We start from the raw sequence: 25,391 nt of genomic DNA on the forward strand, positions 1-25,391 counted from the left end.
CCACAAAGAGCAAAAGAGGGTCTTTTAAGGACCGGTCCTCGTGAGAGACAAGGACACTGGGAGCTTTCACCCCAAAAATGATGGTGAACCTCTTAAACGCAGGCCACGCTCTCATACCAGCGAGCGCAGCGCCTTGCCGATGAGCCACCCCACCTCTTCTTCCCGTCCCGTCTCCTCCCGGGAACAAGCCCCCATCTGTGCCCAGCACAGTGGAAAATCTCCCTCCGGAATCTTCCAGCCTCCTTTATTATATAAATCTTGACAAAAGGCCAAATTCCCTAAGTGTAGAGTGGTCCTATTCATAGCGTAGCGTCTGGGGGGGGGGGGGTGAAGGACGCGTAGCCTTGGAGGGGTTGGGTTGCAGAAGACCTGAAGCCGTCCCGTTGATCTGAGCACACCTGAGCTCTGAAAGGCTGGCGCCTCTCCAGGAGCAGCTTTTCCACCTCTGATTAATTGTGGGTTGCAAGGCATGGACCTCGCTCTAAAAACGGCCGCTCCGTGCAAGCAGGGGTTTCTCACAGACTGGAGGACACGAAGCTCAGCTCTCCTGGAGACTTTTTAACGTAGAATTCAAGGCCAGCTCCAGCCTTTCTTCTAGCCTAGGTAGCGTAAATGGATTGCACTACAGGTCTACAGTGAGAGGCACGGGGCCTGTAAACTGATCTCTGTCAGGGTAAGACAAAGTATATCCTCCTCTGATGAAAGAGAGAACATAACCCAAGGTGTGTCAAGGATTACGTCTGCCTTGGAAAGAAGCATCCATCAATGAATCCTATTGCACCCGATGAGAGCTGAGCACCTACACCACGCAGTACCCACCTCTGTCCAGCTACAGGGGAGAACCGACTCACAGAAATGGAAACTGAGGTACAAAAGCTTATGGTTAGTGTCTGCAAACATAATTCTGTAGCTAAACTGGTATAGCAACCTGATTGCTTGCGTGCAAAGAAGGTCTCTTCAGCAGAAGAAATGGCACCCTTTCCTGGAGCAAAGGACAAAGACTCCCTCTTAAGGGAATCAGAAACTTCGGGGCATGCAAATAAACGACTTACAACTTAGCATTGACAAAAACTGACGAATCTAAATGGAGAAGCTGGTGAAAAGACTGTGGAAACAGTACAAATGATAAAATAGGGAAATCTATCAGCTTTGCACAACAGTGGCCAAAATGTTAGTCCAGACTTTTAAATGTTTATCTGAAACATCCTTAGAGGTCCTCAGGATTCCTCTGCCTGTCAGTTTGAGGACCATCCTTTCATTTTGTCTACATTACACACATACACGTCCTTTTTAGTGAATTGATAGTGTTGTTTTTCACTTTGGCACAAGAAGATGAAGTCTTACATGGCCAAATGTCTCTAGAAGTCTACACCCAGCTTCATCTGAAGGTGATTTATCTGGACGTTCAGCCACCAAATTAGCTGGTCTTCAAAGAGGAGAAAAACTGGAGGTTGAACTTTCCAGGAGAGGAAATAGCTTATTCTGGAGCAGCCAGTGAAGTGACAACTTTGATTACCTTGATGCAAAATAGCAGGATAAGGCCCAAGATTTATTCTTCCACCAAGCATTTCAACAATCCAAGGAGAGGAGAAGTTGTATCAACCTGGGATAACTACCAGCTCATCAGGCATCTTTCTCTTGCAGGGCTCTGAAGTACCATAGGCTTGGAAGAGCCCTGTGCAGGCAGGGCAGCTGCCTGCACCCTGCCTGATTTGCACGTGCTGTGCTAGCCTCAGGCACTGGACAAGGGAGGGAAGAAACTCATCTTTCATAGGAAATATCAGGGGAACCAAGAACGAGGTTGAAAAACCGCAAAAGTCATCTTCTCTCAGTTTTCAGGGGTTTTACTTTAGCCACTAGCTGCTGTCTCTCCACACAGAGCACCTGCTCCCTGTGTGTCTTCGAGTCAGAGATGGAGGATTTCCCAACAAGAAGCAAAACTGCCGTGTGTTGTCTCCCCCAGGAGCCAGTATAACCCCAGAGAGGTCACCAGTTGGTTTTCCTCCCCGCATTCCCCCAGGATCTCCGCTCCTACCTGGGACCAGACACCACAGCTACTCTGAACATCCCAGTGCTGCTCACCAAGAGCTCGGCCCTGCCTGCTCCCCAAAGCCACCCCTGCCCCTCCATGGCACAGCTGAGCCCCCTCGCCTCCAGCACAACAGAGCCTGAGCACTTCAGCCCACATCCCACAGGGGACAGCGATACTTCTACCCGCTGCTTAGGTGCGTTTGTTACTGGAGGCGATGGTAAAGCGGCTAAATCTGATGAAATCAGAAAAGAAGGAAAACCTCAGAAGTCAAGAGTCACTTGTGCGATCCTGCCTTTTGCAGTCGGAGCACTGCAGACGCGGTGCGTGCAGCGAAACGCCCCCTCCCCTCCAGAAGCTGAATCAGCATCACAGCGGGAAGGGAGTAGGAGTGTGGACAGTCTGACTTCCACTAAGCTTGGGAAACCTGAGAAGATCTCCGGGGATTAGTCACTGGGTAACACAAAACCCCAAAGCCACAATTACCAGCCAGCAGCAGGCACTCTGTCCAAATTGCTCTCAGCCATCCCAGCCATTGTGTTTGTGGGAACAGCGAGCGGGGAGCACCTGATCCCTCCTGCGACCCCAGGCACAGCTCCTGGCTCTGCCCGGGGTGGGGAACCCGAGGGCTTTCAGCACCGACATCTCTTGAAATACGTGTCCAAAGCCCTCGGGGTGGGCAGTGGAGAAAGGTGGGAGAGCGACTGACATATAGAGTGAAAAAGCTTTACTGAAGGGAAGGGAAACCAGCCCACGTTTGTGTCTATTCCTGGATATTAAAGAGCCTTTTAGGCATTGGAGATATTAGGCATCACACTTGCTTGATGCACAAGAGATGCTTTGAAACAGCTACAGCCTTTTTATTCACTTAAACTCCCTCTGAGTTGCCTTTTCTTCTCGCTGGGCAGAAGTTTGCACCAAGGTTTTATTTGGCTTCAGGGCAAACACGATGCTTTGCAGGAAAGCACTGTCAAGCAGACCCCTCTCCCAGACAAGTAATTAGGAGAACAAACAGCTCCTTCTTAACCCGCAGGGGAGCCTGCCAACCCCTCTCTGCTATTCTCGGCTTCCTGGGGTGTAAAGGGTTACGTGCAACCTAAATGACTGGCTTGTCCTTCCCTGGCTGCCTGCAACGCTCGACACATTTCAGCTGGCAGCAGCGCTGGAGCCACTGGGGATGCTCGCTGCAGGTTACCCGGCGGTGGTAACAGGAGACATCCTACGCCTGAACCCTAAGGCAAGTGGACTGCAGCACTGCAGAGCAGGTTGAGATGTGTCAGGTGCTCTGCAGGAAAATAAATAAATAAATAAATGAAAAAGAAGAAATAAGAAAAAAAGAAAAAAAAAAAAAAGAAGAAGAAGGAAAAAGAGGGAAGAAAAAAAAAAAAGGAAAGAAAAAAAAATTAAAAAAAGAGGCAGTTCTTGCCCTGAAGATCCTACAGACTGAATGTAAGGTGATGCTACAGGCAGAGATAAAAGTGCAGACATTTTTACATACAGGAATAAAAACCTGGGCAGCATGCTGTAAGCTAGAGCTTACAGCAATGCCAGAGCTGGGTGCAATGGTCTGAGTGTGGGGAAGCAGTGGGAGCAGAGAAAGCCACTTCAGTGAAATGAGCAGGACAGGGAGAACGGGTCCTTCCTCACACCATCTTCATTCAGTGCTGTGTGAGAGGCCTTCCACTGGGTACAAATTTGGGGTGTTACATTGCTGTACAGACAGGCAGCTCCCTGACTCCACAATCCCTGACTGCACCCAGCATTAGTTCTGAGCAGTGGCAGTGAGATAAAGGATGGTTCTTATGAAATACAGGAAACCTGATGTCAGGACATCTATCAAAGCCTGTCTCTTTGCCTTTATTGGCTGTCAAGAGAGAAAAGGACGTGCTGATGTTCAAAGAGGGCATCCTGAATTCAGTGCAGAAGAGAATAAATCATGCAGCAACTGCTTAAAAGGTTTCCCCAGAACTGTATGACTCCTCAGAGAGCAAATGGGAATGATTACAGGTTCTCAGATGCATCTGACAAGTTCTCTGTTTTTGTGCACTTTGCTTTTCAACTCCGCTACCTGGAATGCCCTGGACACCGAGAGACAGCGGGTGAAGAAACACGGGCTCATTTCAGCGAAGCATCCCTCAGTTCAGCTGTTCCTCGTGATGCACCTCAGCTATCAGGACTTCATCCAACCATGCCTGGAGCGTTCAGCACAGGACCACCAGGATGGGTGTTCCCAGCCTGGTCACAGCGGTTCATCCTCAGCCATTGGCTTCATGTTTGAAACCTGATGTATATGCAAAAGACTCTTCTGAGACTTCAGGTTGGTCTTCTGGCAAAATATCTCGAGAACGTCTCTTCCCGTGACATCTGAGGCTTCTCACCGAGCATCCCTGTGTGTGGCCTTGTGCTGCAGAACGGCGCTCAGTAGAAAAGATGTGAGCAGGGACAGGGCCATCTTCAGATCAAAGGTATAACAGAGACGTAACAGGATGAACGTGAACGAGGGAGAGGACTTGGTGTACTCAGCTGTAGCCGTAAGGCTGGACACTAGGAAAAAAAATAAAGGGGGAGATTTCTCCTTTTGCTTTGCATGCAGGTAGTTGAGAATTTGGGGACAAAGCCTTTGACCTTCCAAGTTGCAGTTTGCAAATCCTATCTCCATCTGAGGAGTGCTGGATGGGTAAATGTTAGCAATGATTTCTCTGCTCTGAGAAGAGGTGGGAGGACAAAATGAGCTCTTGCAGTGAAATCATGGAACAGTTTTGCCTCTGCCTTGCAACTCGCACACCTTGGCATGCACGCAGCACCCAGACAAGGACTCTTGCTCCCCATTCTCTTCCTGACGAGACCACCCATGGGCAGCAGAGGAGGCTGGATTCAGGAGGAGGATGGAGGGGGACACTGGCCATACACCTCGTCTCCATCGCTGGAAAGAGCTCATCACACGGAAAAAACAAGAACACGTTCCACTGGTGCAATCAAAAAAACATTGACCTCATTGGGACCTAACATTGGTGTTATTATGATGTTGGGGTGAGAAGTGTCTATTTATCCTCCTTTCATTTCTTGTTAAAAAGCATAGCCCATGTCAGAGCTGAGGGGAGCTGCAGCACAGAGGAGACATTATTCTCAGATTTGGATTAAGATCAGTATTTTAATGAAAGCACTTATTAGCCCCAGCTGGGGCTCAATTTTCCAGTGAGTTGGGAAAAAAAAAAAAAATATTGCCCTGGCCATTCTTCTCTGGGGACCGTGCAGAGACATCTGAGAGTATCAATTACTGATCATAATACTCTATTGGAAACCAACAGCTGGGAAAAAGCCGCTGGCTGGAAATGAGTGGATTGCTTTACATTTTAAAGTATAGTTCTTGGCTATACGGTGTCCACTTTTTCCCACTCTGGGATCCCAAATGCTCTCAACAGGCTGTGGCAATAGTGGCCTTGCCACCTCTCACACCAGTGCCACCTCACCTACCATCAGAGGAGGCTCAGCTCTGCAGAGAGCACTGCTGGCTGACACTTGCAGCTGAGCACAGCCTCAGGTGTCCTCCTGTGCCACCCAAACCCTCTGCCTTAAGGGGAGATGCTCCATGTGCCCTGTCTCCTGAAAGCAAGAGCAACCAAAAACCACGTGCCAGGGCAGGTCACAGCCCAGCCTGGAAGTGTGGGAGGTGTGCGGGTGTGATTCCTGCCTTCAGAGCTCTCCCAGAGCCTGAACTCTGAGTTTGTGTTCATCCCCCGAGGGAGGAGGGAGCTCTGCCCGGGGGTAAAACCAGCCTGGTGCTGCCCAAATGGGGCCACACAAGTGTCCCGGGCAGGGCAAGGGTGACAAAAGGAACTTACCGCCAGGTCAGTAATTTGGTTTTGGCAAAATAACCCCATGGGAAGGGAAACGTTATTCATCCAGCTGAGTATTTAGGTCTCCTCCTGCAGCCGTGGGACAGAGAAATGACTACACAGCAGGTTACTCCTGGAGAATGCAGATGCTAACGTGCCCTCTCTGATTGCTTGTGCCATCAAAAGCAATAGTCTGGGGAAGAGTTGTGCTTTAATGCGGTGGGAAAAGGAAGGTGGGTGGGCAATGATTGCAGAAAGCAGAACTTGGAGATCTGTGTGCGAAGTTATATTCACAAAACAGCTGGCACAAGGGTAAGGTCAGTGGAGGTGGGTGTGATGTGCACAGAGCCACCAGCTTTTCCCTCGCGGTCCCCAAGGGTGGAGAGGTGGCAGCACGGCTCCCCTGCCCTGAGGGATCGAGCAAGGGGCAGAGGGAGAGACATCCCCAGCCATCCACCAGCGATTTCTGGAAGAGGTTAAAGCTGTCTTCGTGTGAACAGCTGCACTGAACTGTAATGGATGGTCACTCTCAAAGGCAAACTGCAAATTTCCCAACAGAACAGACTGTGAGCGAGGGAGGGAGTGGGTGAGTGTGTGTGTGTGTGTGTGTGTGCACAAGAACCACGTTTCCTGGGGCTGGGGGCTGCAGGAGGGGATGAGAGGGAAGCCCGCTCCGGTTGCAGACTGAAGGTGTCACATTTTTTTGGTTGTAGTGGCTGGAGTTTTCTCCACTTGGAATCTCAGATCTGGGTGGCTTTTATCAGAATACAGAATCTGCAAGGTGCTCTACCTGGGAACCTGTCCTCTAAATGCTGTTGAAAAAAAAACAACACTCAGATTGAAGGAGCTGACCCCCAGCTAGCTGAGGAGTTTCAAGAGGAAGCAAAAGCAAAGGGAACCACAGGTGTGTTGGCCTCGAGAACTGGGCTGCCCCCTTGAGATTTGCTGAACTTTTTTACTCCCCTCACCGTCCCCACGACCAGTTCACCCCTCCTGAACTGGCAGCCTAATTCAGGTTGCAGAAAAGAAACATGTGAAAGGCAAACCTGGAGGGCCTTTACCACCTTTAAAAAGAACAGCACAGCCTCACTCCTGGCTCTGCGCTATTTTCACAGCCCTGCGGCCCCTGTGATAACACCGGGGCTGAGGAGGCACCTCCTCTGACCCAAACTCCAGGCAGCCTTACATGACAAATTGCATCTCCCACAAGCATCCTCCAGCCAGGAACACAACCCAGTGTCCACAGCTGCTCTAAGCCCAAAGGCAGATGCTAATCATCATCCTGTGGAAACAGGCAAGGAGCACCTGAAAAGAAATCCAGCCCGAGCATCGCACAGACCAGCCATTCAGCTCAGGCCAGTCCCATTAGATTTGGTTGACAAAAGAATCCAGAGTGCACATTTATAATTTGCCAGAAAAGAAGAAAAAAAAAAAAAAAAAAAAAGGGAGAAGGAAAAAAAAAAAAGCTTTCCTTTCTGAATGGAGAGTTTCTGTGGCCCAGCCTCCCTCCTCGTCAGCAGACAGGGTGGAATTCCCAGGCTACAGGGGAGATCTCCTGGGGCTGCTCATGTTCTTAAAGGCATGTTCCCAATCAAGGAGGCTGGGATGAGGCAGAATAATTGCATAGGTTTCCTGAGAACTGGCTTCGTATCCCTCAAGACTGATTTAACCTAGTTTTTCATTCTGCTTTCACGTTACAAAAAAATAATTAAAAAAATAGCTCTCTATCTTGATACACTGCAAATCAGGAAATGGAGGCGTATGGTATATCTCATCCTCCCCTGCCTGCAGCTCTCCGAGGCACGCTGCCAAGGCAGAGCCGCCTTTGCTGTTGCAGACACTTCCATTGTGTCAGCAAAGCTGTTCCGATTAACACTGGTGAGAAAAAGAAACCAGTGGCGTGTTAAAGGTCTGAGAGTCAGGAGCTATCTAATCCTCTGCTGGCATGGACTTTCATGTCCTTGAAATTCGCAGATAATAATTAGTATCATTAGGAGCTGGCATTACACACCTACTGGTCTGTAAAGACAAATGAGGATGAAAAGCTTTTATAGGCTCGGGGCCATAGCTAAATATAATTATCGTTAACACAAGGATAATGGAAATCGTGCCTGTATTGTTGGACAAGTGCCAACCCTGAACTTACCTTGCAGGAGTTTGGAGCACCTTGAGCCATTCCCGGCATCCAGAGGTGCACAAATGGCATTTTCCTTTCAGGCTGAGCTCAGGCTATCAACCTTCCAACAGGCAACCCCAAAAGGTGTTAGGGAAGACCCCAGCCCACTGGGTCTGCCCGTGGTTGTACATGTGCTGTCGCTGCAAGTCCAGATGGGAGACACAGAGCTCACCCGCAACAAGTCGGCATCCACGCTGCTACGGGTGCTCAAAAGCAGAGGGCAGCCCCCCAGCTCCATCCTCGGGGACCACGTCTGGGTAAATCCCGGGAAGCACCCGGAGATAAGGAATGCAGACTGGCTGCAAAGGCAACATAGACTCAGACACACTAATCTGGCTTCTTTGCAGAAACACCGGGCTTTTCTGCTCCACATGCACAGGGCAAACCTTTTCTGTAGGAGCAGCCACCAGCCCCAGCTCTGACACTAGCACAGAATATGCTGGACTGGTGTCAGAAGTGAGCTGGCTGCAGCAAAGATATCTTTAGACTGTGCAACACACGATTATAGAGAGACTGTAATTGTAACTGGCCCTCTTCATCACAAGTGCTTTTGATCCTGTAATAAATGAACGCGCTGCAGACCAAGACATAATTGTTTCACACTGAATACTGCCAGTTTGCACTCGATTCCAGCTGTAAAAATACAGATCTCTAACAGGGGAGGAAGAATCTAGCTCTGACGTCCACAATGCCACATCCCTTATAACTGGAGTGCAAATGTACCCCAAACATTGTGCAATGTCATGGTACGATATACTTGGGAGGCTCCATCATTAATACTGCTTGGAATGGCACACATGTCTGTGGGACAACTGGGTAAGTCGTGTGACGCCACATGTCTGTGGCACAACAGGACATTTACAAAGCCCAAACTGTAAATCTTGTCAAAAGCAGCAATAACAAAAAGGAGGTGAATTAGAGTTGGGGCTTAGGGTCATTAGTTGCACCTCTGAGCCACCCTATACCAGTGCTTGCCAGTCACCATGAACTCATATGAAGCTGCACCTTGTCTGGCTCAAACAGCCATATGAGCCCCAAACTATCCTTGGGTACCCCAGATCCAAAGTGGGAGGAAACAACAGTCCCTTAAACCATTCAGGACCAATTCCCAGGTTTCTTACCCCTCCCGGGCTCAGCCCTCACTCCCACTGTCTCCTCTAGAGGTTGCTGCCTCCAGCGAGAAATCGCCGCCGTTCAGCTTCCAGCAGCTTTCCAGGGGCTTCGTGCTGCTGGAACCATTCCCTGCTCCGACGCAGGGCTGCATCCCTCTGCCCGCCACAGCTCTCACCAAGACAGGGCAACATAAGACAAAACAGGCAGCTCCCATCAGTCTCTTAAGCAGATGTGGGTGAGCGCGGGCTTCGCTACAGAAACTCCGCAGGCCACATTTTTGGCAGATCCCGGGCTATATAAACAAACAGACAACATGACCTGAGCTCCCATAAATTTCCTGAAAATCCTTAATGACTTCAAAGACTTAATAAAGTGTTTCACAGCAGAGGCAGCAGCCAGTAATTATGGTTTTGGAATCTGTGAAGTAGCGAGCAGAAGTCCAGCTATGTGACTGGAAAGGCGAGCAGTAATAACAGCTCTTTCAGAGCACAACTTCTTTCGCCATCCTATACCCTGCTCTGTGAGCTGCTGCGGCCCTTGCCAAGCCTGCTGCCAGCAGAAGCTGTAACCAAAGGACAAGATATATTAAATATGAGATAAATTCTTGTGGATGGAGTGTGAAGTTTTGTGAAAGTGTGAACTGAATGTTGGAAGGCAACAACATTTAGCAAATATTGTAAGGGGGGCAGCCACAGACTCTAAGCCCAGAAGGCTTCCAGTCTCCTGCCAGAATTAGGGCTTGCAGGAAGGTTTGAGACCTGCCATCAAGTGGGAGGGTGTCACTGCTGTCCCCCGCTCCAGGAATCCACACCAGAGCACCACCACCACATCTGCATGCAGGAGGATTCACATTACCTGGAGTTAAGCTGAGCTAAAAGAGGGGAGCAGGAGGGAGAGGTCCCAGCACCACAGCCTCCCCTCCAGGTTCAAGGGCAGCCACTGTCTCCTGCTGAGGGAGGCAGCACTGCTTATCCAGCTTGTCATGGCTCTGGGAAGGGCACTCCCTGTCATTAGACCTCGAAAAACACAGCCTCACACGCAGCTTGCAGAGGCTGCCAGTCCCGATGCGCTCATCTATCACAGCGCTCTGACTGCAGTTAAAATGCTTTTCATCAGCACTTCGGTCATCTTTCACCCTTCTACGTGGTGCCGTTAGCAAAGCCCCTCTTCAAAGCCTACCGAAGGATTTCTGAAGAAAGCAGGCCTGTTAGTTTTTCCTTGCACCCGTCATTACATGAGAGTAGTGCTTGAGATCCAAGTTTCTATTAAAAAGAGGACCAAGTTAAGCTCTTGCTTGATGTCTCTAGAGATGCATCAGTCAGAGCTTCCTCACACTTTCCCTGGTCCAGCAGCAGGACACTCTGGATACCGACCTACCTACAGGTATTCGACTGTACAATCCCATACAACTCCATCCACCCACAAAACCAAACTCCTTACAATTTCTCCAGTTCGGCAGCAGAGAAGAGGCCCAACACCTTCACCGTGTAGTTGGAGGCCACCACCGAGCAGTATCGCTGGTGGCAGCAGGAGGGCCCACACCACATGGAAGTGAAGAAGAAAAGTCAAGGCAAAGGGAACTTGAAGGAGACAAGAACTGAAATGCTCAGTGAGCCCTATACCACCAGCAAGTGTGCTAGACCACTTCTGCTGAGTGTCCAGTTTCATAGATCACTGCAGAATGTGTTAGTTTCTCCAAATTTATTTGTAAAAATCTCTCGTATTCCTACTGCAATCAGTTATGCTCTAAAGCAAGGAAGTACCACAGCTGTTAATGTTTCAGAGATCTTTCCATTCCAGTGGTTCAATCTGTAGAGCAAGAATGTAAATAGCTTTAGATTACTTATCTCTTTAGGGAAAAAAAAAAGAAAGACCTCTCAATGTTGCAGCGATACAGCCCGCAGCATGTACAGCCAGCCCTGGGATCCTAGTGAATAACACAACCCTCAGTTCTTCTTCAGCAAAACAGATGAAGTTTTTGCTTGTTCGTCTCTTACTGTTTTTGGAAAATACAGAAAGGGAAAAAACTGTCAGAAAAAACAGGCTGTGTGTCACTTCAGACCAACCACTGGGGACCTGGACTCCCAGCCCATTGAAGTCAGTGGAAAGATTCCTCTTGACCTCCACAGGGTTTGGCCCAGCCCCACACCAAAGTGCTCCTTGCAGGTGTAAGTTTACACGTTCCGTGTTAAATTGCCTGAACAAAGACTGCCCTAGGAACCACCTTACCCACAGCAGCACTTACCTATAACAGGGAGCTTCCACCCAGCCTTCAGCAACATTCCCCATCCAGGGGCAGGTCCCCAAGCCAGCCCATCCCTCTGTCTTCGTCTCCAAACCCGTTGCGTTTGTGTGGCCCACATTTCTAAGTGTCCTGACACAGTTTTTGTCTCCGTGGCTAACATCACTGCCACCCAAGCACTGTGTAAACCATCAGAGGTCATCTGCTGGTCTGTCTCCTCGCACACAACCAGCTCAGATCACCCATCCGCACGGCAGAAGCAACCCAGGAGCTTGTCGTGCATGGCAAAAATGTTATTCACTTGTCCCCCATCAAACTCTGCTCCTTTCCTTTATACAGGGGCAAATCCCAGCCTTGGGAGCTACCTGAACAGCTTTGAGCTCCACGTGGGGGCAAGGAAATGATGCCGGGTAGCTCACAGCACACACTCATTTCTAGAGCTCCTCCCATTTTATCCTTTTAGTTAGTCCCCAGCTAACTGCCTTCTGAATTTGTCACTTCATATTCCAGAATACTGAATGAGAAACTGGGGGTTTTATTCCAGCTCTAGATAAAAGAGCCAATTATTCTTACTTATTAGCTTCCTTTAGCTGGAACCTAGCTCCAACTGTATCAGACTCGGTGCCTGGAAAGCTTCGCTATGTAACACAGAGATGAGCAGCGACCAAGAGGTCAGGTAACCTCCTGCTGGCAGTTCTGGAGTTTGGTGCAGGAGGCGAACCAAACAGAAAGTGAAATCAGCGTTAACCTTGCCTAAATAAGTCACTTATCTGCTTGGGTTTCCCCCTCCTCCCCAGAGCTCCAAAAGGTCTTTGAACATTTAGAGCTCTTCAAGTCACCGAAGGGACAATTACACACTCCACTAAGCACAAAAACAAAACTTGCATAATGTCGTGCTGAATTCAGAGGGTTAAAGGACACCCCTGGGAGCAGCAGCAGCGACAAATAAGCATGGTGAATGTTCCTTCACCTTTCTGATTGTTCATTAAGCTTTGGCGTGGTTCCATGTATGAACTCATTGCACCAAAACAGGCTTACTCCACGTTGTTGGGTTTAAATGTACAACGCAAACAAGGCCTGGGACAAGCACAAGGGATCCAAACGTGCAAAAGGTAAGCCAGACCCTGAAATCCGCTGTACTGCAGCAGGCTGTGGCTCTTCGCACGCTGAAAATGAACACGAAATGTGCCAGGTACAGCACATGCAAGGATTTATTAATTTTGCCAGAAGTGAAATGGCACACACCTCCAATATTTGGGCACAGGACGAGGAATCGGGAGAGACTGGCTCTCTGCCTGGTTTTGCTGCTCCTTCACACACCGACACGCTGCCGCTTTCAGCACTGAACATCTCCCCCTGCCTCAGTTTCCCCATCCATCTTCTGCGGGTCTGCAGGTCAAAGCTGCTGCGTGTATTTTATAAAGAAAGGAGTGCTGAAAGGAAAAATGAAGTAGGGGAGGAAGGAATGGAAAGGTGCATCCTTCCAGTGTCAGTCAGCCCGTCCTATGCCTGAGTAATAACCATGGGAGAGGCAGAAGTAGAAGGAACGATGAAGGCTGGAAGCCCTGGGTTTCAGACAAGCCCACCACGACAATTGTGCCCCTTTAGTGGAGGGGACGGTTCAAATCAGCAGCCCTAAGCTTGATCCTGCTGGGCTTTGCTCCCTGCCAACAGCATTCAATGTACTGCTTTGTCTTTCAGAAAGAACATGTAATTGCTATCGTTCATTATTTACAGATGTGCAGATATCTGAATCTACTCAACAACCATACTGCGCTGCCGGCCAGAGCCAAGAAGTGAGGTTCACAGGAGGCTTAGGAAGACTATCCTGAGAGATGAGAATTGGGTTTCTGCTGTTCAATTCAAGCCATTTGCTCCTTGAAAACACCTGCTGCCTTCTTCCCTTGCACTCACAGGGAAGCAAAAGACAATTTCATGCTACTCCTTATCTGCCTCCTCTGTATCCTTTTGTCAGTTCCCACCAGCGGCTTCCCTATCAGTTGTCCCATCTGGGAGGGATATAAAGCTGACAGGCAGGGGGATGCCTGCCAGCCAGCTCAGATTAACCACTTCCATGCTTTCCCCTGGGTAAACCTGGGAAAGTCATGCTGGTGAGTGGTAGGTAAATAACTGGAGACTCTGGAGGCTCTCCCCCAGCTTGGGGCAGTACCAACAGACACGATCCCATCCCCGCCAAAGCTAACATTAACGGTGTGTTGACTTTAGCACTCTTGCAAAGCAGTAGTGACACAGTGCTGTGATATTCCCCAGAGTGGCTCCCTTCAGAGCTGAGCCCTAGGGAAGACGAAGAAGCCTCCACCTCTGCAGGAGCTCACCAAGCGTGCTGGGGAGGGAGGGAGCAGGACCCAGCCGACCACAGGCCAGGGTGTAGCACAGTGAGAGGAGCTGGGACAAGGCGAGCACCTCACTTTTCCTTTGAAGCATTGGTCTTTAGAAGATGGACTCACAGTCGTGCAGCACATCAGCCCATTTTTGAGAAGAGGGGGATCGTGATGCTCAAGGACATAAAAGCTCACTAGGGAAGACTGAACAGTTCAACGGCCATGAAGCCAGAGCAGGTCCCAGCTGCCTGGCAGGGGGCTGGCAGGGACCAGCCATACGTGATGGATAGCATTTGCAAAACACGAGGGTTAAAATAAAATAAAATTAAATTAATAATAATAATAAAACCAACAAGCTAAGAAATTTGGGGCATCCCTGTATTTCTATGTATTTACCAAACACTTGTCAGAAAAATTCCTGTTTTACATACTGGTACCTAAGACACAAAAGCAAAGTGACTTTCAGGAGATCTCTGGAAACAAGGTGGACTTGGAAAAGGAAAAAAGGAGAAAAAAAAAAAAAAAAAAAAAAAAAAAGAAAAAAGAAAGTTTTCCCAGCTCCTGGGCTAAAATCTCAACTTCTTAAAGCACAAGGCAGCTAAGACACTGGCTGAGTTATAATAGTATGGGGTAAAAGATAACAGGATTTATAGGGCTAGGTTTAACAGGATTGAAGGTTAACAGGATTTGAAGATTAGGGTTTAAAATAAAACAGTAAAAATGGAAATCCACAGTCAGGAGGAACAATCTGTATCGTTCCAGGCTTTCTCCCTGGATCTGCACAGACTGTAAATCAACCCAGATCAGGAAACATCACCAGCGCGTGCTATCCTCCCCAGCCCAGAGCACCAGACAGGCGCTCAGGACACAGGGGGGTTATTTTCAGGACTCTGACACTGAACTGTTACGTGACTCCTGAAAAATCACATCACATTTCTGCTCCTTCCCCCACCAGCTGTTGGTTTAGGTTATTATTCTTATTGCTATTATTATTGCTGCTGCTGCTATAGGCACTACCACAGGAAGCCCCATCAGGTACCAGGACCTCATTGTGCAAATCACTCTGTGCACGCAATTCTCTTTAAGAAATAAAGAAAAAAAGAAACCTCAAACCTCATCTCCTGGGGGAAATTTATGCCCTAAAACACAGAAACAGGTGGAAACAGCCAGATAGGAGAGCGTTGGCTCCAGGGAGGCAGCGCTGCCCCCGTCACTGCGGGCTTTGCAGAGCGTCTTGGCTGAAAGGGCCGGTCTCTTTTCGGGTTACTAATCATCACCATGGCACCAGCAATACACAGTGTATGTGCACAAAGCTCCTGGGATGCACACGGGGGATTAAAGCACAGGGAACCAGATCCTAAACCACCAGAAGAAAATGTTCAATTCACGCCTTTCGTCTTTTCTAACAACTGCACTTCTGCGTACTTGAGCCACTCTCCGAATATCGCTGGTTACAAGTATTTGACACGAGGCGATGCCAGGAAGCACTTTTGCTGGGTTTTGTTTTTCTGTGGATGCAGAGCGCTGCCTAAAAAAATCCCCAGCGAGAAATACTTGACTGTCGTGGCCGCGCGGCCTGGATTTTTCTTCCAGCACCATGAGATTTCAGACGGGTGTGCTTCTTGGTGTGCTATGCCTGGTATGTACTGGATTTGATTATAGGTTTTCTTGCACTTCTATCTTCATTAGTTCTACATCACAGAGAGCGTGGAATGTACGCATTGCCAGCCCAAGAAAATTAAGATGTGACATTGCTTTTCAAGGGCATGTGCTTGGGGCATATGTTTTTCCCTACTTGTCCTCTATCAATGCATAAATCCCAAATGGAACTATCAACAAAAATACAGAGAACAGTGCTGACCCACTTTAGGTTTTGATTTTTTTTTTCTTTCATTCTTTCACTTTTCAAGGCCAGAGACGGAACAGAGGCCACAAGCAGAGTTGCCAAAACACATGTGCTTGTTGGACGTTTTTGTCTAAAGACACTATGAAGTGCTAAAATATTAAAGATGTCAAGCAAAAAGGTTTCCTCTGGCCTTCGGAAGAGTTCTGCAAACAGCAATAAAAATGTAAAAGAAGAATGCTGAATAATCAAATGTGGTTTCTTTTTCTGAATGTAAATAGTAGAGGCTGAGCATTAGGGAGCTGAGGCTGAGTCCTGGAGACCACACGCCTGTGAGCAGACCCAGCCCTGGACAGAGGCAGGATGCGGCTCCTCAGCCCCGATGCAGCAGCGCCCTGTGGAGGGATCATTTCTGGGGGTAAGGGACATGCAGGGTCGTTAGTGAGCATCCTCCGTTGTCAGCTTCTGGACCGGATATATTTGGATCCCAGATTTTTTGTACCATCCAATCCAGACTCTGAGATTTAGAATAAACTTGGCCTTTCGGTTGCCCCTTTAATGCTCCCATTTGTTTCAGAACCAGGCTTTGGATTCGGGGCTACTTTCCAGCCCTAACAATCTGCTCAGATCTTGACCTCTCTGGCAGGACTGCCAGGAGGGAGAGGATGCAGAGAGGATGTTTGAAAAAGCAAACGCTCGCCTTACATGAACTCGGCAGTGACCCCCCAATTCAGCCCCCAAAGGTCAGTAAACAGGCGCTGAATGGCAGTGACAAACACTGCCGAGGACTTCGGGGACGAGCCAGGACAAAAAGTCCACTCGCTGTGCCCAAGCAGCAGCGTGCCGCGCTACTTATCCCCACGGCCACCCTTCGGCAGCAGGGACCACACTTCCACCCTCGTCCCCGTGGTACCAAAGAGGGGGGCAGAGAGACAGCAAGGACCTGGGCTTGGAATGCGGTCCCTAAGCTGTGTTGGTGGCACTTTTTTGTCTTTATTATTATTTTTGTCTGCAAAACCCGCTGAAGTAAATACCAAGCAATTATGGTGTTCTGAAGTGACCTTCTGGAGCATGTGCTCGAGTCCATGGACCTCAGCCAAAGCTACTATTGTGGATTTCATGCCAAGGCTTGGGAGAACCCTGGCTCCCTCCCATTGTTTTCTTTGGCCAGGCTCTATGGATTCTCAGCCTGGCAAGAAAGCCCCATTTTAAAAGTACTGGCAAACATTGTGCAGTTTGTCACACCACGGCTTATGATTTAGGACCTTGATTTAGGCTCAACACTGGGCTCTTTTGTTTAGCTGTGTTTGTACATCATTTGCAACTTTGTATTAGTTAATAAACGTCAGTCTGCTAAGAGCATGGCATGTCCAGTATTGCGGTGAGGATTTTCCCTTGAATATACAATCCGCAGTGAGAATGACTGAGGGAAATTGAAACATCTCTATCCGTCAGCCGGGGGCTTAGGCTCGTTTCTTAGCCAGGAGCTAAGAAACAAGTTTTTCTAATACAATGGATGCTTCAGTGATACAACGGTATTGCATACCTGGGTAAACCCAGAGCTGGAGAAGAAGGATTTGCACTTCTCATTTTTCTTTAATAGAAACTCTTTTGTTCATGGCTCACCCTCAGAAACACACGAGAAATTCAAGGGGTTAGGGAAAAAAAAAAAAAAAAAAAACGCACCACCTCTCTGGCTCCACAAACCCACCTTACAGTTCCCCCGGGCTTTGCTAGTACGTAGTTATAAGCAAAAAATGACTCTGCAAAAAAACAGCCTTTTGGTAAAAAACAGCTCATGCACATTTTGTGTATTTTGGAAGCCATATTCAATCATCATTTTACTGGCTAAGGATTGCAAAAACCAGATGCTGAGATTCAGACTCCTCCAAACCCTGTGTGCATGGGGAGGAGAGAAGGCAGAGTGAATATGTGAGATCAAACTAGTGTGAAGGAGAAAAGTCTTCTAGAAAGAGTCAACAACTCTGCACCTTTGTGACTGACCCTACTGAAAGTCAAACAAAAAAAACAGCCCTCTATGCTCCTTACTGATTAGCACTGAATGAGCCAGCCAGCTGACTTCTCCCTGAAATAACTGACACTTTTCTGCTGTTGAACTAATCAAGGCTAACAGAATACAGTTATTCAATCACGGATAAAAATGCAAATGAGCTAGTAAATGCAGCTAATTAACAACCATACTGGATCAAATCTCCAGTGACTGAGTCAGCCAAAAATACAGCAGACGTGAGGCTTAGAGCAGGGTCAGTTACTATAAACACCAAGCCTGGAAAATTGAGCATGTGGTTGGTGTCACCTCTCAGCCCCTGAAGCCATTACTGATTCCTCCAGGGTCCAAACAGGCAAGGAAATGCTTCATTCCCTCCCAGTGTACCTACCTTTGATATTTAACAGTCAGTAACTGTAAGGTCTGCTGGGTTTGAGGAAGGATTGCTGAGAAATGGGGTTAGGAACCCCATTGCACAAACAGTGCAATTCTAATGCATCTATCTGTAAAAAAAGGCTATGAATTCCAACTCTTACTTTCACTTTAACACTTCGGAGGTATAGGTGAAAAATATGCGAGGGAACTGCCAACCAGTGTACTTTCTACAGTGACAAAATAGGGGAAAAAAGGGAATAACATGACTTCATGACAAACAATAGAGACAAGCTTGACATGACACACTGGAGCGTAATGGCATCAGAGTTTGGTGATGTCACTTCTAATCTATATCTCACATCAAGAGGTTTCTCTGCACTCCTGATTGATCAGTTTGACCCAGAACAGACATGTTTTTTCTCCTTTTACATGCGCTGTCTTGGAAAGCACAAAAGTCATCCTTGTTTTGTGGTGCAACACTGGAAGTATGGGAACATGACCCTATTCTGTTCATACCTAACCTTGGTTACAAGTCCATATTGCTCCATTCTCTGGAACTTCTCCAGAACATTTCTAACCAAACCAAGTAAGCAAAAGCCAACCCTGATTGACAAGCAGCAAAGCGGAGCCCTGAGCAGCTTGGAAAGTCCCTCTTTTTATATTGGTGGGTCTTTCACAATGTGTCAGAACAGCCACAAGAAAAGTAAGGTCCAAAAAGCATGGGATAAACCAGAGCCAACTGCAAGAAAGGCATCTTAGCACCCACGTGGCTCAGCCTCAACATATTTATGGACATAATTCATAACCTGATGAGCTGCTGCGGTTTCTTACTCACACGTCTTAATTCTCACGGCTTTTCTTAAAATACACCTTGAGGTTTCTTTGCAACCAATTGGACGTAGATAAAACAACCAATTTTGGATTAACAAGGTAAAGGGTCAACTTTCAGCCACAAGACCCAGTGTCAGACCTGTGCTACAGCTCATTGGTACAAATCCCACTTAAGCTAAAGGAAACTAAAGTGTGTACGCCCAAACCCACTCTTCTATGTACATTTCACATGAGCCCGTGTGATTTCTGGTCACAAGCTCGCACCCAGACAGGAAAGGGACTATTTTTTGCTTCAGGTGTGACTGAAATCTCACTCAACTCACCATGCTCATGAGAATTCAAGGCTGGATCTCACTGAACAGCTGACCTGACTTCAGCCTTGCTATATGAGGCCAAATCCTAACAGAAACCACCTGTGGTATTTCAATAATATTAAATCCAAGCTGAATTCAGCCTTGTACCTGACTCACATCCAGCATCAATTTCCTTGGCCCACTTCTAGTCTCTTGCTGTCAGCACTCCAGGACTGAGAGTCATGGAAGAATAAGCTGCATTCTGTTAAACCTCATGGCCTATCCTGCCAGCTGAAGTGTTATCCCTGTTATCCGTACTGGGGATGGTGATGGGGTACGGAACAGAATAGTTTGTTTTCCAGATCTGATGCAAGGTTTCAGTTATTCAGTTTGCAGTTTTGACTACAAAATGGTTAGTCAACCCCAACAACATATGGATCTGGTTCATGGTACTAGCTGTTTCCTATAGAATCTGGGAAGGTCTGAGGCACGATTCTCTTACTGCAGCACTTGGAACTGCCTGTGATGCGCTGGAGGAGGAATTCCTAGGAAAGGCCGAATTCCTAGGAAGGGACGGGTCCTCTCCAAGAATGGTCCCCAGTTCTGGCCCTCACTCCCTCTGTAGTATACCAGCTCAAGAGTGCAATATTGCAAGGTTTGTTTGTTCAGCCAGCATCTAGCTGGTTACATGACATCAGTGTTTGTTAGAAACCCAGTAGGAAAACTCATTTTTCTTTAGCACTTTTGGTCATATTTATGTAAGTATTTCTAATCTTTCAGCTTCTCTCTACTGGACAGCAACAGAACTTGTGCTATATTGGCATTTCAGACCTATGAACCACGTATCAGCTGAATTCTGCTGAGAGGAAACTGTATAAATGGAAGACATGCAGGGCCATTTCAACCACAGTACATAATTGAAGCCCCAGACTATACTGATTATGGAATTTAAACAGTAAACAGCCCACTGATTTGCTGCCTTAAATACGTAATTTTTCATCTCCATCTTCCCCAGATCCTGGAGAGGCTTTTAAGTTTATCCTCAAGGCCAAATAATATCTAATATGCTTTTGCAATTCCACTCTTCTGTTCTCCTCCCATACTCCTCTTGTGAACCCGAATTGTTTCCAGTGGCCACGTCTGGCAGCCAGAAAATGAGAATTTGGATGTGTGGTGCAAGCTTATCTCAACAGTTCAGGTATAAACAAGCAGAAAAGCGAACATTAACCAGAATTGTTTACAATTTGTACACTGACCTGGCATCTGCCACTTCATCAGCTATGTCTGTTAGAAGAGAGATCCTCATCTCTATTTTCCACTAGGACAGAGGAAGTTCCTTCAACTACTTGCGTGCTTGTGCCAAAAACATAACTGCAGTGATGATCATGTGCATCAAAACGAGAGAGGGCCAGCAGAGGACAGCAACTTCATCCTTGTTCAGAAAAGATGAACTGAAATGAAGATAACAAAGCAAGAAGATGAATAGAAGATCAAAGGAGAACATACTGCTTTTTTCCCTCAAGGGTCTGATACTCCAACCATTAAATCAATGTCAAAACTCCCACTGCATTTAGAAAAGAATTTATATTTTTTTGAAAAAATATATATTTTGTACAAAATGTCATTTGTGTCGAAAGAATGTTTGGACAAGAAAGTAGTAACTATTATTATTGGCATTATCACAGAACTAAGGCTCCAGTTGTCCTTTCTTAGAAGAGTTAAATTTCTCCTATTATGAAACAGGAAAACAATGTCTGTAAGGAAAAATTTTCCAGCCAATGCCCATCCAAAACTCCAGGTCATCAGCAAATACATCCAAATACACAATAAGGTCACACAAAGAAGTACAGAGAACAGCCCTTTGTCTAGAATATTAAGTACTGGAACAAATAACAGCAACATCTTTATGAGTTGTTCACATTTTTCCCAGCATGGCTCTTTCACGCTGAGGGCTGCTTTTTCTTTCTATCACACTGTATGGATTTTTCTCTTCCATTATCTTTTTCCCACTCCATTACAAGTAAAGCAAATAGCAGGTCTTCTTCTGTAGTCACCTACTAGAGCACCTCTGGAGCTTGCAGATAGATACCAGTAGCCCAAGTAGAAGCTACTTTCTTTAGTGTTTTGTTGTTTCTTTGTTTTGTTTTTGTTTAATGAAGGTGAACACGACAAATATCCCTTCTCTCATTCCTGTCCTTGCAATTTCTTTTGTACCAGAAATGGCCAGGTTTTAACTATAAGCCTTGTCAAGGAAACTAAGAGTACACACAGGTCAGACTGCAAGTCTGTCATACCAGCCTTTAGAGGGGAAAACATAGGTTCAGAGATCAGAACTCCTTTACCTACCATTCAAAGCAAATACAGAAATTATGTAGCTAAATCAGAGTTCACTCAGTCAGTTCATACAAGTGCAGTATAGATGTATCTTAATGGTTACCTTGAATACTCCATTGTCTTTAAAATCCTTCCAATTTCAGCTCTTAGAATCACAGAATATCCTGAGTTGGAAGGGACCCACAAGGATCATTAAGTCCCACTCCTGGCTCCACACAGGACCGCCCCACAATCAGACCCCATGTCTGAGAGTGCCATCCAAACACTTCTTGAACTCCAGCGGGCTCAGGGCCGTGCCCACTGCCCTGGGGAGCCTGTCCCAGTGCCTGACCACCCTCTAGGTGCAGAACCTTTCCCTAATACTCAGCCTGTCCCAGCTCCATGCCATTCCCTTGAGTCCTATCACTGTTACAGGGGAGCGGAGCCCAGTGCCTGCCCCTCCGCTCCCCTGGTGAGGGAGCTGCAGACCGCCATGAGGCCTCCCCTCGGCCTGCTCTGCTCTGGGCTCAACAAACTGAGGGACTTACCTCAAGATTTTCAATAACTACTACTGTTTCTTACTCAATCCTAGTCCCACACTTCTGCCTATACTAAACAATATTTTCTAACACTGCAAAGCCACCTTGATATTATTTTTCGAGCAAATCACGTTCAGCTTTGGTACATGTGGGCCTAATTCAGGATAGCGAAGCCTCTAATACTCACAAGTCCAATCTGATAAGTAGGATCCTTTTTGGAAATATGCACACACAGAAAAGTAAGATTTAAAAATTTAAGCCCACGTAAATGAGTAATGCATAAACAGCATCTCCAAGCTTAGACCATGACAGTTTGGGGAAGCTCTCAATGCTGCAAGACTTCTTTTCGCAATAGTGATTTTAGCCAGAGGGGTCCTAACAGCTTAACAGGTTTTTAACAAATGTTTTCTATACTGCTGTGGTAAAATGGGGAATAAAAGAAACTCAAAAAGATTGTGTGCACAGAATTTCTTAGTTGTACTTCTCTCCTCCTTCCTTAACTGGTATAGAGAGTGAGAACCCATTGAACCAAGGTCTGTTTGCTCAGTCCAAACATTACTAATGATATGAATTCCAAATAATTTGTTCTTTTCTTTCTCCCCTTGGTTCCTGTGTTCTGCACAACTTCTCAACAAAAAGATCAAGCACTATCTCCTTTCAAAGTGCCTCTAACCGGGTTATTACTGGGAGCATAAAATACACACGTTTATTGCTATTGAACCTACCACAAACTGAGGCCAGCCAATGTTCAGGTTCACTCCTACTGGCGGCTGATAGTTATTTTGCCCTCCTAAAATCTCTTTTACATAAAGGAGAAAAATGCCTCCAGTGTCCATCATGATTGAGTTACATGACTGACCCTTTCTTGAACAAACTTTAGAAACCACGAGTATCCACATCTGAGCAGAAACAGAGATTAAATCCAGTTGTTTGTAGAACTTTTTCCTGCAGAATTTCTCAAAGTTCTTGTCCAAAAAAATCTCCCTCCCATCCCACAGACATGCTGTGCTGGGTCAATAGCTCACTGCTCGGCCATATCTCAACCCACGCCAGGGACAGAGGGAACATTTTGTTCCATTAGTGGCTCCTCGAAGCCAGAACTCCTATTGCTGCAGTGGTTCCCCAGCAGCAGTCACAAGCCTCCTCATACAGTCCTACCAAAACCAGCCATTTCTGGGGGTGATCCCTCCAAATTGGGGTGGTTCTCCATGGTCTTCATTTGTACATCTCAGTCAAGTGAAATTATCCAGCCTCTGGTACCAGAATAACAAAGTGATCACAGAATCACAGAACTGTAGGGGTTGGAAAGGACCTCCACAGATCACTGGGTCTAACCCCCCTGCCAAATCCAAAAAGTTGTCTGAGGGTTTCTGCCACTGCCTAGGGAAAGAGGCTGGGAGATGGAACCAAACAAAATCATTTGGTGAAGTAAAAGAAAACGTGGTGGCAGGCTGGCTGGATGTATACTGATTCTAGCAAATTGTTTCAACTGAAAAACATACATCCCAAAGGGGACATGGGGGATCAAAGCATTTAGATTTTGTAAATCAATACTACTGGTAATTTTTAAAAATTACTTCAGTATGTTTTTAAAACATTCTACAGTTTGAACAAAATAGACCATCTGAGTTAAACAACATGTTCTGTTTGACCTGAAGTGAAATCATTTCCATTCTGTAGTTAGTTTTGTTGTTGTTGTTTGTTTTTAAATATCCTGCTTGTTTGACTCACAGTCGAGACTTTTTTCTTCTGAATTTTCAAATCAGCTAAGCAAAATATGAAAAATGGACTAGCAGCACAAGTCTACTCATGAATTATCTGAGATCCTTGTGTGAGAGGCTTTCTCAGCTATTTGGACTTCTTCTTCCCCTAGAGTTTCTATATGCAAGGAAAGGGAAGGTTGAGGTTTGCAATTCATTCATGTCCATGGGAACCAACCTAGAGCTCTGAAAGCAACAATTCACAGGTTATGTCTCCCTAATATACAGTCATCACTAACTCAGATTGTATTGTCAACTTCTGCTTGGGCTTAGCTTCAAGACTAATATTAAACTATGTTGCTGCATAATTCTGTGGCCATTTCCTTAGCCATAATGCAGGCTAATAGGTCAATCTTGGCTTTTGGTAAGTTATAAAATGGAAAAACTCAGTTATAGGAACTTCAGAATTCTTACTAGACAGCACACTGTAATTCTTGTTTCTGAGTCATACTGCAAAAGCTTTTTATAATATCTTGTGTTTGCTCTCAGAGAAAACGATTACACTTCTGTGCTCTTCCCTGGCTATCCAAAAAGAATTTGAGATTCTCTGTGCAGTGAGAAATGAATGTGCTGCAGGGAACACTCTCACAGGCAGCACGTGTTGGAACTGCAAACCCTGAAGTGCACAAGAACTATTTACATCAATATGTGCTGTGTCCAGGGAAGAAATATCATTACATGCCTCACTCAGTGTGGATGTAGGAATGCATTTTGTTACCTTTTAGGGTACATATACCATTGACATCAGGGATATGATTCAAAAAGCATCCACTGAGCTTCTGTGTTCCCAGCACAGGCTGCCAAGGGCAAGCAGAACTGACTTGTAGCTGACGAAGGAACATCTTTCCCAAGAGAGGACCTATCAAAGCAATCTCACTCACAGATATATTCAAAATGTACCATGCTGTTACTATTGAAGTTCCATTTTTAAATGTGACCCAGGTCATAAGCAGAACTATTTGCCCTCCCATCGCATCTAGTTGGTACTAAAATGATCCAGTAGCGTCATGTTTGACACTACAGCAGAAAGTGCTCACCTAATAGTGTTTGCAGTTGGGTTCTATCAGCAAGCTATAAGTGCACTGCACGTATTAAATCTTTCTACAATATGTAAGGCAAAAAAGCATCACAGATTTTTCCAGTTCATTGTATGTTTGGATATGTAAAGCGGAAGACAGATCTTAAACTCTTTGTCCTTTATATTAGCCACAAGAACATCCATCCCAGACACCTCACCAGACACTTTGCACTAGAAATTCCATACAGTGACTGCACAGAACCTTCACGGATTTTACTGAAAGTAACTGTATGTAGATCTTAATGGTCAGGAACAAAGGACTGACCTTTTCTTGAGTCATCCCCTTTCAATATTGAGAACATGGATTATTTTGAAAAAGAATGTAAAATGACTTAGCAGAAAGCCAGACCCTTCTGTGCAAGTGAGACTGGTGAAACACATCTGTTGTTTTGGAAGGCATCAGCACCACACTGCTCATTCAGTCATGGCCTGGTGACCATTCTGGAAAAGAAAGAGTCACACAAAGGCAGGGAGTGTCGCTGCTCACAGCAGTGCACATCACACAACAAGCCTGGCAAACACCTGTTTTGAGGAGGAGGAATCAAAGCAGTGTCTTGCAGAGAAGGATGATCCAACATGGCAAGTACTGAGAACTATCCAAATTCCAGACATT

The 25,391-nt window shown here is 46.5% G+C and overlaps 1 long non-coding RNA gene across 2 annotated transcripts in view; it reads right to left on the reverse strand.

Annotated features, from left to right (window-relative positions):
• The window catches only part of LOC311444753, a 217,593-nt gene that overhangs the window by 97,065 nt on the left and 95,137 nt on the right, over positions 1 to 25,391 (reverse strand). For both annotated transcript variants that reach the window (XR_014698043.1, XR_014698044.1), the window contains one exon: positions 20,345 to 20,539. This is a non-coding gene — a long non-coding RNA (uncharacterized lncRNA). The remainder of the gene's footprint in view (positions 1 to 20,344; positions 20,540 to 25,391) is intronic.

This window comes from Aythya ferina (assembly GCF_964211825.1).
Source record: "Aythya ferina genome assembly, chromosome: 14".
Taxonomy (NCBI): Eukaryota; Metazoa; Chordata; class Aves; order Anseriformes; family Anatidae; genus Aythya; species Aythya ferina.